Source organism: Pseudorca crassidens, chromosome 9, assembly GCF_039906515.1.
Source record: "Pseudorca crassidens isolate mPseCra1 chromosome 9, mPseCra1.hap1, whole genome shotgun sequence".
Lineage (NCBI taxonomy): Eukaryota > Metazoa > Chordata > Mammalia > Artiodactyla > Delphinidae > Pseudorca > Pseudorca crassidens.
The window spans coordinates 76,916,569-76,931,556 of NC_090304.1; the positions used below are offsets into that span (position 1 = coordinate 76,916,569).

The 14,988-nt window shown below is 38.1% G+C and overlaps 1 long non-coding RNA gene across 1 annotated transcript in view; it reads right to left on the reverse strand.

Moving 5' to 3' along the window:
* Positions 1–996: 996 nt before the first annotated feature.
* The window catches only part of LOC137229685 (uncharacterized), a 51,427-nt gene continuing 37,435 nt past the window's right edge, over positions 997–14,988 (reverse strand). The window contains exons 3-4 of the long non-coding RNA XR_010945800.1: positions 9,516–9,680; positions 997–1,961 (exon numbers count right to left, since the gene is read on the reverse strand). This is a non-coding gene — a long non-coding RNA (uncharacterized lncRNA). The remainder of the gene's footprint in view (positions 1,962–9,515; positions 9,681–14,988) is intronic.

Genomic DNA, 14,988 nt, shown 5'->3' on the forward strand with positions numbered 1-14,988 from the left:
ATAGCTTTGAGCAAGACAACCAATAAGATTTAAGGTCTTCTATCCTAAAATTCATACTAAAATTGATGCAACTTGGATCTTACATTAAGGCTCAGTTAATCTTAACCACTCAACAAACATTTCTTGGCCACCTACGTTCCCCGTTTTCAAGGAGCATACATGCCAAGTCTAACTTTCCAGCTGCTGCACTATATTTGGAAACTAATAAAACTCAATGATGAATAATAAATTGTAACTCCATTAGCCCAAATGTTGACTTTGTACAAATTGGCATAAACAGCTTTCCTCAAGACACTTTGTGATATTTGCTAGAATACTGTCATCATAATTCTCCAAACATGATGAACACAATGTAAAGGGAGCCACCTAGAATTGTGCAAAGTGCAACCTACAGAACCATAAGAGGGGAGATTTGGCTCAGGGAAGGTTTCAGGACTCAGGAAAGAACCTTGAAACGAAGACACTGTTCCAAAGACAAGAGAGGAAGATGGAAGGTGTGGAGGCATAAGCACAATCTACATGAGGTCAGTGCAGAGGTGAACTTGAACGGATCAAGCAATAGTACAAATAATGAAGATAATAATGAACATTATTTATTATTTAGTGTGTGCCAGAGCCTAAACTTTCCATGTACTGATTTATTTAACCCTTAAAGCAGCTCAGTTAGAAAAACATCAGTTATTATGAAAGAGAAAACCAAGGCCCACAGAGAGCTTAAGTACCTGGGACCCTATGGAAAGTATCACTGACTTCAACTGCTGTGTAACCTGTATATGCAATTACTAATAAAAAAGACTACTTATCAAGGTCTGCTCAGTCAATCTGTTTGTAAGAAATGAGTAATGGAAACAGCATAAATTATTTGTAATTTTTATATATTATGTTTTTAATCAGTATTCATCATATTGGGAAAGTAAGATAAAAATATCTATTTCAACAAGCTTATATAAGCAGACTATAAATTAATTTCCATTAATGACAATTTTAGGAGGCACATTTCAAATTAATCCATTTTCACCAAAAATAATTTCCTTGATATATTATATTAATTCATTTGAACATTGTGAAACAGGTGATTTTTTTTTAAATCTCAATATTGAATAAGTTGCAGACTACCCCAATTATAAACTTTTTGTAATAGTCCTACACCAAAAACTGGATGATTCCATTAATGTAGATGACTCAGTACAAAGTTGAGTCTTATTTTGTTTAGTGGACTAAGAAAGATTTTGATAAATTTTAAGCCCTTTTTAATCTATTTTTAAATTTAGAAAGCAAAGCAAGGCAATGCAATCTTTGAAGTATTTCTGCACTGAACAGGGCAGTGCTCTCTTAAAGCCACTGTAGTGGTACTAGTTATTTTATAAGATTACAATGTTGATTCCTACAGACACTCCTCAAATTCAAGCCCTCCTCTTCCCTATACCTCTGTTTACTTAGAAAACTTCTCACTTTGGAAGTCTTTCTCTCACAAAACCCAGCTTTAGAGACAGCACACATATACCTAAGAATGGAGCTTAAGTTAAGGTGCTCGTACTATATTACTGCTTCTAGAAAATTATAATAAGTTAGACAAACTTGCTGTATGTATCTACTTAAAAGTATACAGAAATATGTTGCAATGCTAATTCAAGGATCAAATGATCATAAATAGTAGGGTAGACTTGGTCTGCAACATCTGGCCCAGAATTTTTGCCTCCAAGTGGCTAAAACACCCTTCAATTTCATGAAAATAGAGGTTTCAATGCACTTTAAAAATGGATTCAATTGACTACCTGGACATCTAATAGATATTGAAAATCAAGATTTTAATTATTTAGGGCTTCCCTGGTGGCACAGTGGTTGAGAGTCCGCCTGCTGATGCAGGGGACATGGGTTCGTGCCCCGGTCTGGGAGCATCCCACATGCGGCAGAGCGGCTGGGCCCGTGAGCCGTGGATGCTGAGCCTGCGCGTCCGGAGCCTGTGCTCCACAACGGGAGAGGCCACAACAGTGAGAGGCCCACGTACCGAAAAAAAAAAAAAAAAAAAAAGATTTTAATTATTTAAAGATAAATGAACCTCACTTTTATTGACTTTATTGCTCTAAGAGGGCTATAAAATTTAAGATAAAATGTTTTCTGTGAGCTTCTGGATAGGCACAGATATTTGGCAGTGGGTTCACTAATCACCTGGAATCATAAGTTCCCTACCTGAGGAAAGAACTTCACAGTAGGCTCCGAGCTGTATTGAAGCCTCAGTGGCAAATACTCATACTTCCAAATGTCATATGTCTCCTTGGGAGTTTTCAAGTTACAGAAATTATAGTTTACCTCAGAGACAATATCCCTTATAAGCTGTTGACCCCTCCTTACTGTCTACCACCCCATGGGCTTCTAGCTCAAAAAAGGGTTACATTTATTTCATCATTCCTGATTGCATAGTCTGTTCTTCAAATTCTGCTTTAAATGAGTTATAGCATTTTAATAGTTTGCTTATTAATTAATAAGTTAAATAAAACCTTGGAATGTTTATTTTATATTTGTATAAGAGGCATGATTTTATATATTTTGAAGCTATAGTTTAACAAAAATATGACTACAAAGTCACAATACTCTATGGAGAAGGGGAGGAGTTGAGTTAAAGAAGAGAATTGTGAGGTGGGGAAAAGGGACGCCTCAAGCTCTGTTTTTGGGAATGTAAATTGGTGCAGCCATTATGGAAAACACTATGGAGATTCCTCAAAAAATTAAATATAGAACTACCGTATGAACCAGCAATTTCACTCCTGGGTATTTATCTAAGAAACCAAAAATGCTCATCAGAAAAGATATATGCACCCATATGTTCATTGCAGCATTATTTACAATAGCCAGGGTATGGAAGCAACCTAAGTGACTATCAACAGATAAATGGATAAAGAAGATGTGCCATATATATATATATATATATATATACACACACACACACACACACACACACATATATATATGGACTACTACTCAGCCAAAGAAAGAATGAAATTTTGCCATTTGTGACATATCATAACTAGACTTATCATGATGATCACTTTGAAATGCACAGAAATATCGAATCACTATGTTGTATACCAGGAACCAACATAGTGTTGTAGGTCAACTATACTTCAAAAACAAACAAACAAACAAACTCGTAGGAAAAGAGATCAGATTTGTGGTTACTAGAAATAGGATGTAGGGGAAGAGGGGGAAGGGGGAATTGGATGAAGGCAATCAAAAAGTACACACTTCCAGTTTAATTTTGTATCTGTATGAGATGATGGATGTTCACTAAACTTATTGTGCTGATCCCTTCATGATGTATGTGAATCAAATCATTTTGCTGTACACCCTAAACTTATACAGTGCTGTATGTCAATTATATATCAATAAAACTGGAAGGAAAAGAAGAGAATTGTGAGTTCTCTTGGACTTTTATTACATAAAACATCAGAGAATTGAGCATCTATTCAGATCAAAAATCCAATAGGCAGCAGTCTATTTTAGCAGTGTCCCACTATCTCCCTAATCAACTACTAACACTATTTCTTTCTTAATATCTTGTGAAGAATGTTCATTTGAAAAATACTAGACATTCTCTTCCAGGTTAATCTGGGAAGAGAGTGGCCAGCTGTTTTTCAACTAAATTTTATCAATATAACTAATGCTTCTTTGCACATGCTGGTTCCTAAGCAAAAAGAAGCTAATACCAACTAAATTCTTGTTGAAACCATTATTCTGGTGACAGGTAACCAGGAAAGATAAAAATCAATAAAGGAAAACTGAATAAGACAGATGAGTTATAGCCCATATAATGGCAATTGCCAGAGCGTAGTGAGAAGGGTTGGAAAATATCACCTTGCCACATAAAAGGAGACACTGAATAGGGTCACACTGGGCATAGTTGAATTATCGTTGCACTGCTTGCCCTTAATGGAAATATCTTCATTTGACTAAGTAAGCTATCAAGTTCAATCACGGAGGATATTGAAGTATATTAGATGTTAATGATTAAATAATATTCAGCAAACTATAGTCAATCATTTTATTAAGTATTGTATTTAATAATGTATACAAAATTATTAAAAAAGAAAACAACAAAGGAATCAGAATGGTAAACAACTTAACACAGTTTCTAATATACACACTCTATCAGTGGACATTTAGTGGGCTACTGTGCACTTTGTTTAATTGACTCAACAGAGAAACATGGACCACAAGTGATTATAACCCATCTTATTGCTTGTTTCAAACTTTTAATGGGAGATAATTCATCATTGAAAAGTAAGCATACTGTTTTTCAGAACTCCCATTTCAATGCAAAGCATGGACTTAATTTGTTCTGAGTTATATTTCTCTAAAATTAAAAGGCATAAATCAGATTTCTATATTCCACAACAAATCTGCCAAACACGTCCACCTGGGCAAGAAGAAAGAAAGAATGGCATGTTTCAAAATAACTGGAATAAACAAAAATCTGTTAAAAGTCTTACCATAAAATAAATAATATTCTCAAATTAGCTTCTCTCTACGATCATTTTGAGTGCTTTTAAAGTGTCTTTTATTGATTTATATTTCACCAACATGTGGCTAATGAAACTACTAGACTTCTCTGAACATTTTAGCACAAGAAATACAAACCTATGTATCTCATAAGGTGTGAGCGTTTTAAAAGATTGACACTTTTTGGCTCCGGACGCACAGGCTCAGCGGCCATGGCTCACAGGCCTAGCCGCTCCGCGGCCTATAGGATCTTCCTGGACCGCGGCACGAACCCGTGTCCCCTGCATCGGCAGGCGGACCCCCAACCACTGCGCCACCAGGGAAGCCCTGATTAGCACTTTTAAAATTGAAATGTGTTTTTGCTTTTATTATCTTGTTTTGTGCCTCACAAGTAAGTAAAGCAGGCATATTATTCCTCCCATTATAAACAGACAACTTTAGGGAGATTCAATGACATGCTGATTAGTAGAGAAGTCAGGATTAAATTGCGATTGTCTGAGTCCAGTATCTTTTTCTACCACACCCTTAAGCTCCCTCCATCCCCTGTATCCCCTTTTAGAACAAATTGCCATTTGGTAAATGGTAAAATCTTGGTAGCAACTTGAACTACACTTGGCACTCTGATAAATGTCCCAGGACTTAATTGGGCTGCTTGCCAAGAAACAGAGTTAGTGCCTTGCATTTCCAATATCTCTAAACAGTAGATGAATTTCACATCAATTTATTTAAATAGCAAGACTGTGAGCCTTTTCATGACCATTATCAGGTGCGGATTGATGCCTGCTAGCATAGATTTCCCACTGTGAAGCCCTTTAGTCACTCCATGCGGTTTCCCTACTCCATTATGCCTGTTAAATGAATCAATCTTACCTTAATATCATTCTTAAATATTTAATGCCAAGTTACAATGCCACCTTTTAAAATCAGTTGGTAAAATAAAAGCAGAGATTGTTCAACAGGAGGCACCCCACCTCCGCAGCCTCCACTCTTCCACATGATTACTTACTGGGGTGAGCTGTTTGCCCCAGGCGTGGGCCAATTAAAAGGATTTATATGCTTGTGTAACAATCTAGGCAGCAGCAAAGGGAACTCGTTTTTTACAAAAAAGAGTAAGCAATTTAAGGCTTACTTTTCTGGCTGAATACATATTTGTTATAATGCAGAGCTTGACCCAGAAAATCAATTTCAACACTTTATCAGTGTATGCTCCTTTGTAGGAGTTATACTGGGGCCTTTGGAAAAAGGGGAGACTTTTCCTGCTGAAAAGAACATCCAGCCCTGCTTCAGGGAGATGCTCACTATGCAAATGTTATATAGTTGGATTTGTAGACGACCAGTGCACTCAAGCCAAATAGTTCAAATCAACTTTGTTGTTTCTGAGAGCTGTTGTGCGCTCCACACCAGGGTATGGAGCTCTAATTTATCTTTCCTGCTTCTGAGACAGGAGGGAAGGGGGCAGGGCACAACCTTTAAAAGAATGACATAGCTGTTGAGGATACGACATAAACTGGTTAGAACCGATTAGGCCGAAGATGACAGAAGATTCAACTTCCGGTAAACCTTGAGCCTTATTATACGCGTATTGTAATACATTAGCATGCTGACTGACTCACCCACAGGCACCATGACTATTCCGAGGCTAACCATAAAAGGTCAAAAAGTGGGCGGTGGCCCAAATCCTGGAAATCCCTGCCCCTTCTCCAAAATAGGTGGAATAATCCTCCCACTTATTAATCTAAGAAATTACTGAGCCCATAAAAAATAACCACACCAGGACTTCCCTTGTGGCACAGTGGTTAAGAATCCACCTGCCAGTGCAGGGGGCCTGGGTTCAAGCCCTGGTCTGGGAAGGTCCCACATGCTGTGGAGCAGCTGAGCCCATGTGCCGCAACTACTGAGCCTGAGCTCTAGAGGCTGCAAGCCACAACTACTGAAGTCTGCTCTCTACAGCCCATGCTCCACAACAAGAGAAGCCACCTCAAGGAGAAGCCCGCACACCGCAATGAAGAGCAGCCCCCACTTGCAGCAACTAGAGAAAACCCATGCGCAGTAACGAAGACCCAACACAGACAAAAATAAATTAATTAATTAAAAAAAACTAACCACACCATATTTCGGGGCCACTCTTGCCTTTTGGGATGGAATGCATTCTGTCTATGGAATGTATATCTCCCAGGGCCTCTTGCCTTCTGAGATGGCCCACACTTTATCTGTGGAGTGTGCCTCTCTCTCAATAAGTCTACTTCTTACCTATCACTTTGCCTCTTGCTGAATTCCTTCTGGGCTGAGACGTAAAGAACCTGAGCTTCATTAAGTCCTGAGACCAGGTGCACGATTTCAATTAAAAGACATTTGGTTCAAGTCCTAATCTTAGTCTTGGCTGGGTTCAAGTCCCAGCCCATGGGTTTGAGTTCCAATCTGTGTTGTGTGGTTTTACTTCTGCTTTAGATCTGGCATTTGAATATACACTTTTCAAAGCTTTTCACCTCTGTGTGTTCTTTTGCTCCTGAGATGGACAGAGGAGTATCCTAGTTACAACCTTGCCTGTGTATTTCCAGTCCTCTCTTTCTCATTGCTCTCATTCACTGTCCTTTCTCTTGCTTATGTACTAATGGTCATATAGGAGAAGAAAACCTAGATATAAAATATATGGGTTTTCAGCTTTGTGGTTTACTGAAGATCTGTTTCATGAAAGTGGTATATAGTTTATTTTCTTAAACTTTTTTCCTATGCTTCATATTAACTAAGGGACTCCAAAAGAATCAAGAACATTTTGGTTAAGGAAAATACAAAAACCCAGTTCTACCTTCCAAGAGAAAAAGAAAAAGAGATATGACTGAAATAAAATTCTACAAAGATAAAAGTTCACACCCTCTAGCTTTGGTTAGTAAATTGGATACCTTTGAAATCTATATATATTAAAATTTAATGATGTTAATATTAGGAATGTTATGAGGGAAGAGAGAATGTTATAAATATTTGACAAAGTGTGTCTAACTGAAAATCAGTAAATCTAGCTTATAGTCCTGGTGTTACCAAACAAAGCTGTGTGCCCTATGCACAATGAGGCCAAATAAACTGAAATGTTGGAGTTTGGAGCAGAGAAAGATTTATTGCAAGGCCAAGCATGGGGAACAGGTGACTAATGCTCAAAAACCCTGAATTCCCCCATGGTTTTGGGGAAAAAGTTTTTATAGGCAAAATTTGGGGTAAGGGATGAAGGGTGTGTGACTTTCTTCTGATTGGTTGGTGGTGAGGTGACAGGGTGGCGTTCTAGGAATCTTGTGCTCAGCCTGAAGTTACCATCCTCCACCTGGGTGGGGGTCTTGGTTCTGCAAAAGAGCTCTACAATATTGTTTTGTATATTCCTTGAGGAGCAATCAGGACCCTGCCCCAAAGCTGCACTATTACTTCTTCTTTGCTCCTCCCTTGTTTCTGCACCCCCTCCTTTCCCTGGTTAGCAACTGTTTGAACCTGCCCTTTGGAACTCAGGGAAGGTCAAGGAGACTGAATGAAGCCTACTTCCTACAAACAAGGAACAGAAGACACAGAAAGGATTTGTACCTGGAAGCCCCACAGGGTCCTGCTCAGTTTCACTGGCTCTGTTGTTATCAGACTGACTCTCAGAAACTTGCTTAGTGACTTGGAAAATGAAGGAGTAAGACAGACCCTTGCTATCCAAGTACGGTCAGCCTGGATCCTGCCAGAAATGTCAAACCTCAAACTTCAGGCCTCACCCAAGACCACTGTATCTGAATCTGCATATTATCAAGATCCATGGGTGATTCACATGCATACAAAGTCTGAACTACAAAGCTCTGTTCTAAGTCTAAAAATCTGGTGTTTGTCTCAGTTTAAATCAAGACCTTAACCATCTTTGTTGACCTTTCCAAAACCAATAGCTTGTACATTTGAAAGCATACCCATGACAGGCTGAAATCTGACTTTAATGAGCCTGTGTGTACCTAGGCAGGTTAAAAGCCACCTGCTCTTTGAGAGATGCTTGTTTGGGGCTGTTCAGATTTGTGCAACTTCTCATGGCAACACTACTTCCTTACAGCTTCCCATCCAACAGAGATGCCTTAGATTTGGAGACATGAAGACAGCATAAGAGTCACTGTCTGCACCAGCTGCTGACTTAAGGGATGTGCTGGCCTGTCCAGGTGCAGTCCAGGCAGGACTCCGAGACCAGGCACAGGAAGATCCCTTCTGCTTTCCTTACCCCTTATGCAGTCCCACAAGGAGAACAGGCTTCTCCTGATACCCTGAGAAGACTCAGGTAGAATGATTCTTCAACTGCAAAAGTTCAAGATGTCATTTCAAATACCTTTCAATAAATCAGGATGACAGAACTCAAGAGAAAAAAGAGAAAGGAAGTTCAGAAACTCACACAGAAAGAGATTGCAGATTTATTATCCAGGGGTATGATTAAGGAAACATAACAGGGACAATGCAATCAAATCTCAAATTCAAGATGGAATTACTTTGATTGATATGATGAGAAGGTCAACAAGACTTTCCGGAAAGTGACAGGTAGAAAAACAGGTAATTTGTAAAAGAATAATGATTTGGGAGTGGAATTTGTTTCCTAGAAATTATTTTTATACTTTCTTTCTCATCAGCTCCAAGTTTAAGAATTCATCCAAAAAGAATGTGTTGAAATGCCCTAGTAGGATAATTTCAACTTGCTTTTGCTCCCTTTTTAGTCAGACTTTGTTCCACTTGCTTATTCAGATGTTGTGTGAGCAGTTTCTTCCGTTGTTTTGATATAATCCAATGTTCCTCACTCTTCAGGACTTGCCAATGCAAAGCATGCTTTTTTCTTTGCTGCCTTTCTAATTCAAATATTGTGGCTTTATACTGGTTTCTAGTGAATCTCCTGATTATGATTCTACTAATGTATAACCCTTTAAATTTCACTGGGGCTCATTTTGTGTACCCTTAGTTTGAAAGTATCTGGGTACCTATATCCAGAGAGTGGTTCTGCTTTGTGGGTAAAACAGATAGAAAACAATTACCTAATTTTTTCTCTCCATTCTCAGATGACAGAGAACTCTCAAACAGTGTTCATGGGCTCAGGCCAACAGCCGGCATTAGGATGGCTTTCCATTGCCTGGAGATCTGTATTTGTGTTTTACAAAGAGCAGGAGGCACTTTTTGAAACAGGACCTTAAATCAGTATCCTACATATCATGAACAAACAAACAAACAAAAATATTGTTAGCCACATCATGAATATTTTAATGGCTTTTGTGACTAAGACTATCTCAAAGCTTATGAGTTCCTTCTGTTTGCAGATTCTCTGACTTTGAATTCTCCCTGAAAGATAATAATAACAAATAAAATGTTATGGATATGAAAACTGAGGCTCAGTAGTTAAGTAATTTTGCAACCATAGAGGTTTAGGACCTTATCTGTCTTCTAGTCATTTTTACAGATATGAAAATAAGTCCAGAGAGGTAAAGCAATTTGGGCTGTCACGTAAATAGTTTTTCATCTGTTTTGATACAGTGCCTTCTCTGGTTTCTGAACAACTATTGTTTTGTTACATTTTTTGTTTGTGAATTGTGGTGAGCAGACTCTAAAATGCCTCCCCACCTCATGACCCCCATCTTTTGGTATTCACACCTCGGTGTAATCCCCTCTTATTGAGTGAGAACATGACCTGTGACTTGTTTCTAGCCAACAGAATGCAGCAAAGATAAAGGAATATCATTTTGTGATTTTGTTACATAAGTGTCTTACTGGCAGACATTCTTTATTGATTCTGTCATGCCAGCTTTGATGAAACAAGTGTAAAAGAGGAAAAAAAATGTTTTCCCTCTACCATCCTAGGTTTTCCAGCTGGGGCTCTATAAATTAGACTGATAGACGACAGATTAACAACAGACAGACAAACAGAAGTTTATTAACATGTGCATGCCTCATGCATATACATGGGAGCATGTGATGAGTAACTCAAAGGAGTGGTTAGAACTGGGGCTTATATAGCATTTTAACAAAAGAATAATGAATTTTTAGAGAAGTGACAAGACAAAGAAGAAGGAATTTGAGTTCCTAGGGAAGAAAAGTGTGGGAAAGTAAATATATGGAGGAAGTAATGGAAGATAAGGGTTAGTTAGTGCAGTTCCTCATGTAGTGATGAACTTTGGTGCGGTCTCTGGACTGATAAGGGTCTGTGCTGTCTCCCATGATTAACTTCTGTCCTTCCTGGTAAAAACGGGAGGGGAGACACTGTTACAAATTGATGTCCTGTTTTTAGGCAAATAGGGAGAGGGCAGTGAGCATATGGGCAGTGGGTATATGCTTCTTCTCAATTGCCTTCAACCCAAAAGAATCCTTATGTCAAAGTGACATTTCTGGGGGGACAATTCTGCTGCCTTCATCAGCCACCATATGGAGGAGTCTACATGGCAAGGACTAGAGGGAAAACTTTGACCAACATCCAAAAAGGAGATAAGTCCTTCAGTATGACAGTTCACAAGGAACTGGGTCCTGCTAACAAACACATGAGTTTAGTACGAGATCCTTCCTCATCTGAGCCTCGGATGAGACCCCTGGTTGAGATCTTGATTGTGGCCTCATGAGAGACCCTAAACCTTAGGAGACAGGTAAGCTATGTACAGATTCCTGACCCACAGGCTGTGAATAATAAATGTGCTGTTATTTTAAGCTGCTGAATCTGTGGTAATTTGATAGATAAAAATAAATAACTAATTTATGATTATTATTTTTTATCCACTTAAATAATTTGTTCAGAAAAACAGCACTATATAGTAATTCTAAATCAAAACATAAGATTAGAATAATTAAGCTCAAGACCTTCGACACATCGCTCTTTAAAGCAATCTATTACAAGATCCTTAAGAGTAAACCTCTATATTATACTACTTTGATTCCTAAGTACTTAGCACTGTGCTTTCTCAGTACATGGCAGCTACTAAAGAAATATTTTTTTGACAAATTCATTTTATTTTCAACTAGAGTAATGTGAAGTTACCCACTGAATATGCTTGGATTACTTGTTGTAAAGCAAATTACATTAAATAAAAGGAACTCACATTAATATAGTAGAGGAAACCTGAAGACATCTTGAATCTCTGTCAATGAATTGGAAAAAAAAGTTAGTTAAATTATTGCACATCCAGAGGAGGGATCGAGATGACATAATAGGAAAACCCTGAGCTCACTTCCTCCAAAGAACACATCAAAACTACAACTACATATAGAGAAACTCTCACTGAGAACTACATGAAGACTAGCAAAATGGCTCTTCCTAAACCAAGGCTGTAAAGAAAGAACCAACAGACTCTGGTAGGAAGGGAGGAGAAGCAATCTAATTGAGACCTCTACCCCTAGTGGGTGACCCAGAAGAGAAAAGGAATACAGTCTCAGGGATCCTCCTTAAGGAGCTTGGGGTTTGAGCCCTGGTGTCTGACACTAGGAAGATAAGGCCCCTCTTAGCAGGTTTGAAAAACAATGGGGCTTACCAGAGGGTTGTAAGAAACCAAGGTCTTAAAGAGCATGAGCATAGACTTGCTTGCTCCTAGTCCCAATGCAGGGGCAGAAGATTGAAAACTACCTATAGCTCTGACTGGCCTTCCAGGACCACCCCACTGCACACTCCAGCCTGCACCAGGCTCCTACTCTATCACCTCCTGCTCCAGCACTTCCCCCACTAATGTGGAGACCACCATTGCCAATGCGTGTGTGTGCACCAAGGAAGGAACAGAGCCACCTTGGGCCTGACTCTGCCTCTAGCCAGTGCAGAAACAATACTGCCATTGTGAGCCTCAAGTACCAGGGATATTGCTGAGCCAACTCAGGACCCAACTCTACCTGTAGCCAAAGATGAGACCCAGAGCATCTCAGAGGTGCAGCTCCAATCCCATGGGCCACAGCCATGCTGCCAACCAAGGCAAAGACTGCCATCATGCCTGGAAGAAACCCTACTTCCGGGCTCCTGCTCCAGCCCCTCAGGCCCTGTCCCCTCCAATAAGGCATTGACTGCCATTGAGCCTAAGAGAAGCTCTGGCTCACACCAGCCTATGTCTCTAGGCCCTCAGACTTCAGACCTACCTCCCACCAAGGCAGTGACCAACAGCACACCCCAGGAAAACATGAAGCCCATGTTCAATTCAGATCCAGCTCTCGCACCAAAGCCACCAGGCACACATACACTGCATAGAGATACACCTACACAAGCACATGCCTTCAAGATCACAAGTTTCATAGAACAAACAGAGAAAGTCAAAAAATAAACAAATAAATAAGAAGACAGAAGAATATGTTTCAAACAAAAGAACAAATTAAAAAAAAAACTATTGAACAGAGATAATTTACCTCATAAAGGGTTCAAAGTCACAATAATAAAAATGTTAACTGAACTTGGGAGAAGAATAGAGGAACACAGTGAGAATTGCAACAAAGATCTAGAAAGTGCTTTTCAAAAGAACCAATCAGAGATAAAGATTACAATAATAAAAAGAAAAATACACTAGAAAGAATTAACAGCAGATTAGGTGATACAGAAGAATGCATAAAAGATGTGGAAGATAGAATAGTGGAAATCACCCAGTCAGAACAGCAAAAAGGAAAACAAATTTTAAAAAATGAACATAGTCTAAGGGAACTCTGGGATAACATCAAGAAATACCAACATTTGCATTATATGGGCCCCAGAAGGAGAAGAGAGAGAGAAAGGGGCATAAAATGTATTTGATAAAATTATGGCTGCTTTAACCTGAGGAAGGAAACAGATATCCAGGTCCAGGAATTACAGAGAGTCCCAAACAAGATGGACCCAAAGAGACTCACACCAATACATATTATAATTAAAATGACAAATTTTAAAATAAAAATATAATTTTAATGGCAGTAAGAGAAAAACAAAGAGTCATATGCAAGGGAATTCCCATAAGGCTATCAGCCTACCTTTCAGCAGAAACATTGCAGACCAGAAGGGAATGGCATAAGACATTTAAAGTGATGAAAGAAAAAAGCCTACCACCTAGGATGCTCTACCCAGCAAGCTTATCATTCAAAATTGAAGAGGAGATAAAGAGTTTCCCATATAGGCAAAAACTAAAAGAGTTCATCATCACTAAACTGACATTACAAGAAATGTTAAAGGGTCTTCTTTAAGCGAAAAATAAAAGGCTATATCAAGAAACAAGAAAATATAGGAAACGAAAATTCGCACTGTTAAAGGTAAATATATAGTAAGTTAGCAGTGGATCAACAATTTAAATAAGATTAGTACTAAGGTTAAAGACAAAAATTATAAAATCATCTATAACCAAAATAAACAGTTAAGGGATAGGCATGAAGATGTAAACTATAACATAAAGAACACAAAACATGGAAGAGAGGGGGTAAAAAAATGCAGAGTTTTAGAATGTGTTTAAACTAAAGCAACTATCAGCTTAACACAAGTAGATATAGTTATACATTGACATATATGAAATTTATAATAACCAAAAATCAAAAGCCTGCAATAGATACACAAAAATTAAAGAGAAAGGAGCACAAACATAACATTAAAATCATCAAATCACAATAGAAGAGACTAAAAGAAGAAAAGAACAGAGAAGAGCTACAAAATCCACCAGAAAACAAATAACAAAAAGGCAATAAGTACATACCTATGAAAAATCACTTTAAATCTCAATAGACTAAATATTCCAATCAAAAGACATAGGGTGGCTGATTGGATTAAACAAACAACCAAAAAAAAAAAAAAAGTCCATCTACATGCTGCCTACAAAAGATTCACCTCAGAGCTAAAGACATACAGAGAATAAAAGTGAGGGAAAGAAAAAGATCTTTCATACAAATAAAAACAAAAAGAAAGCTGGGGTAGCAATACTCATATCAGACAAAGTGGACTTTAAAACCAAGTCTATAATAAAATACAAAGAGGAGTATGAAATAATGATATAATCCAAGAAGAGGATATAACATTCTTAAACATATATGCACATAATATGGGAGCACCTAAATATATAAAGCAAATATTAACAGACATAAAGAGAGAAATTGACATTAATACAATAATATTGGGTTGACCAAAAAGTTCATTTGGGTTTTTCCGTAACATCCGAATGGACTTTTTGGCCAACCCAATAGTACAGGATTTTAATATCCAACTAACATCAGTGGACAGATAATCCAGACAAAATCAATAAGGAAACAGTGGTGTTAAATGACACATTACACTAGATAGACTTAATAAATATCTACAGGAAATTCCATCCAAAAGCAGCAGAATATGCATTCTTCTCAAGTTCACATAGAACTTTCTCCAAGATACATCACATGCTAGGCTACAAAACAAATACCAATAAATTTTAAAAGATTGAAATTATATCAAACATCTTTTCTGACAGCACTATGAGACTAGAAATTAACTACAAGGGGAAAAAAGACTGCAAAAATAAACATGCAGAAGCTAAATAACATGCTACCAAATAACCAATGAATCACTGAAGA